At 46.9% G+C, this 3,513-nt stretch overlaps 1 pseudogene; it reads left to right on the top strand.

The window, feature by feature from the left end:
- The first annotated feature begins 531 nt into the window (after window positions 1–531).
- Window positions 532–1,369, top strand: LOC127685006 (programmed cell death protein 5-like; annotated as a pseudogene).
- Window positions 1,370–3,513: the final 2,144 nt, after the last annotated feature.

Here is a 3,513-nt window from a genome sequence, read left to right on the forward strand (position 1 = left end):
AGCTGCCTGGGAGCCAGTATTCTGCTAGCAGCCTTCAGATGAAGATGTAGAAAGAACTCACAGCTCCTCCTGCACCATGCCTGACTGGATGCTGCCATGTTTCTGCCTTGATGATAAAGGACTGAACTTCTGAACCTGTAAACCATCCCCAATTAAATGTTGCTCTTATAACAGTTGCCTTGATCATGGTGTCTGTTCTCAGCAGTAAAACCCTAACTAAAACAGACCCTGACTACAATAGGATCACTGACGCAACCATGGCCTCTGTCAGCAGTGTGATCTATAGACATCACATAGTCTCAAGTGGCAGCCCAGACTACAGACATCAGCGTGGCCTTTGAGGGTATCATAGGCCATGGACATCAGACATTACCACAGACCCAGACACGGCCTTCAGCAGCATCCTGGGCCAGAACATCACCATAGTCTCAGGTGGCAGGGCAGGCCACTCAGCTCATCTTGGCCCCCAGACATCCACATGGTCTCAGGCAGCAGCCCAGACTACTGATATCTGGATGGACTTCAGGCACCATGGGCCACAGACAACAGCATAGCCCTGGCTGCTGCAGAGCCATGAACCTAGACTTGTCCCTCAGCAGCGTCCCAAGCCTGGACATCTCCATGGCCTCCGGTGTGTGCAGGCTCCTCATACCTACCTGTTCCTCACATCTGATGGGTCTACAGCTCCATCTTTCTCCACAGCATATGAACCTTCAGCTTTGCTCTCTCTCCTGTCTCTTCACTGCACACTCTCATTTTCTTATCTCTCCCCCACGTATTCGCTCATCGTATTCCTTCAGGCCACCCTGGACAACTGGGCCAGTGGCTTTCTGCTTAAAAAAAATCTGAAAAAAAGGTGCTGTGCTTGAGTCTCTGGCTGAAGCAATTCCAACTGAGTGTACTGGAGGGTGAGTGCTACTGCGCAAATCCCCACCCTACTCCCCCACTCCCACCCCATCCCCCACGGCCGCGCCTGCACAACATGGGACAGCTGCGCCCTGGCAGTCAAAGAACTCGAGGTGCTGAGGAAGCAGAGGCTGATGGAGCTGCAGGCCACGCATGGAGATCCTGGAGATGCAGCCCAACGGGAAGCAAAACAAAGGGAAGCAGAAATGAGGAACAGTATCTTAGCCCACGTTCTGGATCAGTAACAGGGGGCCAGGTTAAGTAACTTAGCACTTGTAAAGCCTGAAAAAACTAAAGCAGTGGAGAACTACCTTATACAGATGGCAAGATACGAACAACTAAATGGGAAGGTGTCACAACAAGGTTTAATAGAATACTTGAGAAAGTCAGCCAGCAGGCAGAAAAGAAAACAACAGTGAAATTCAACAGAAGAAAAGTAATGGACTCTGATGACGATTACTAAGAGGATGTGCTTAGACAGACTTATGGAACAGTGTCTAGGACAGTTACCACCTTGTAAATGTTTCCTCTGTTCCCTGTTTATATATATCTTTTGAAAACATAAATTTGTACCCCAAACTCAAAACAAACAAACAAACAAACAAACAACCCCTGTGTATTACATCCTGACTCCAGTTTCCCCTCCCCCCTCCTCCTAGTTCCTTTCTCACCTCCCCTTTCCCCCACCTACTCCTCTGTTTCTCTTCAGAAAAGGGCAGAGCTTCCAGAGATATCAACCAAACATGGCATAGTAAGTTGTTATAAGACTAGGCACCTCAGGCAGTGGTGGCACATGCCTTTAATTCCAGCACTTGGGAGTTAGAGGCAGGTAGATCTCTGAGTTCGAGACCAGCCTGAACTACAAAGTGAGTTTTAGGATAGCCAAAGCTATATAGAGAAACCCTGTCTTGAAAAATAAACAAAACTAAACTAAAAACAAAACAAAAAGCAAAAAACTTTCAGGCTGGAGAGATGGCTCAGCAGTTAAGAGCACTGACTGCTCTCCCAGAGGTCCTGAGTTCAGTTCCCAGCAATCATGTGGTGGCTCACAACCATCTATAATGGTTGTGACATGCAGACAGAGCACTCATATACATAAATAAATAAAATAAATCTAAAAATATAAAAAGACTGGGCAAATCATCTTATACTAAGGCTGGTCAAGGCAACCCAGTAGAAGGAAAAGGGTCCCCAAAGCAGACAAAGGAGTGGGAGGCAGCTGTTAGATATCTCACAAGAACAGCAAGCTACACAACCATAACTTACTCAGAGGACCTAGGCCAGACCCTTTTAGGGTCCCTGATTGTCATCTCAGTCTCTGAGCTCCTATAATCCTTGGTTAGTTGACTCTGTAGGCTGTTTTCTTGTGATGTCCTTGACCCCTCTGGCTCCTACAGTCCTCCCTCCCCATCTTCTGTAGGATTTCATGAGCTCTGCCTAATGTCTGGCTGTGGGTCTCTGCACCTGTTTCTGTCAGTTGTTGGATGAAGCCTCTTTGATGACAATTGGGCTAGACACCAGTCTATGATTAGAACAAAATTTCAGTAGGAATCATTTTATTGGCTTATTAATTTTCCCAAACAACACCAGTACAAACAGACAAACCCAAACAAAGCAAAATGAAACAAAAAGTCCACAAAAATACCAAGTTTATTTTGTGCATAGTGCCTACCCTGAAGTGTGGCTAACAGGCTCTTGCCAGTGACTATAAGTTGCAGATAGCTTCCTTGCTAGAAGTGGAACTCCATGTCTGCTTTCTCCTCTCAGTACTGGGACCGCATTGGGTTTGAACTTTGCAGGTCTCGTGTGAGCTGAGTTCATGTGTATATCGGTCCCAGTGTCTGGAAGAAGTCCATCATCTTTGGCTCTGACAGGTCCCTCCACCTTCTCTTTTAAATAGATCCTTGAGCCTTGAGGGGAGGGGCTTGATGAAGGCCTCCACATCGGGCTGAGTATTCCCGAGGTTCTCACTCTCTCCATATTGCTGTGCTGTGGGTCTCTGTGTTAATTATCATCTACTTCAAAAAGAACCTTCTCTGACAGTGAGCAAGGCACTGATCTATGGGTAAAGCAATATGCTATTTGGAGTTGTTTTATTGCTGTGTTTCTTTAGTAGCATAATAGCAGTAGATCCATCCCCCACCCTGGCTCCCAGCTCATGACTTATCTAGTCTTTGGTTCTTGGAAGTGTTAGGTATGTGTTCCATCTCATGGAGTAGGCCTTAAATCTAATTTTAAAAAGTGGTTGGTTACTCACATAACATCCGTGCACCATGTGCTGGAGTTCTAACCCTCAGCTAGTGAGACACTTTAGACCCAGGGTGAGAACCTCGTTTCCATGATCCCATCTTTCAGTCCCCGCCTTATGGAGTGGTAAACACAATTCTGGAAATTTCTCTTTCTGAACATCCTGGGATTAAGGCCAAGATGGCTCCCTCAAAATCAGTTTTAGCAATGGGTTCTGCTGCATGTTGGGTGTGCAGCTCACACCTGGATGCCCAGCACTATTTGTCAGCTCTCTGCTGGCAGGTCCAGGTGAGAGGAGAGGACCCAGTCCAGCCAGGTCTCATCCGGGTTGAGCGGGATGGTGAGTGTGGAACTGCCCTA

Source organism: Apodemus sylvaticus, chromosome 5 (assembly GCF_947179515.1).
Source record: "Apodemus sylvaticus chromosome 5, mApoSyl1.1, whole genome shotgun sequence".
In the NCBI taxonomy this organism is placed as follows: domain Eukaryota; kingdom Metazoa; phylum Chordata; class Mammalia; order Rodentia; family Muridae; genus Apodemus; species Apodemus sylvaticus.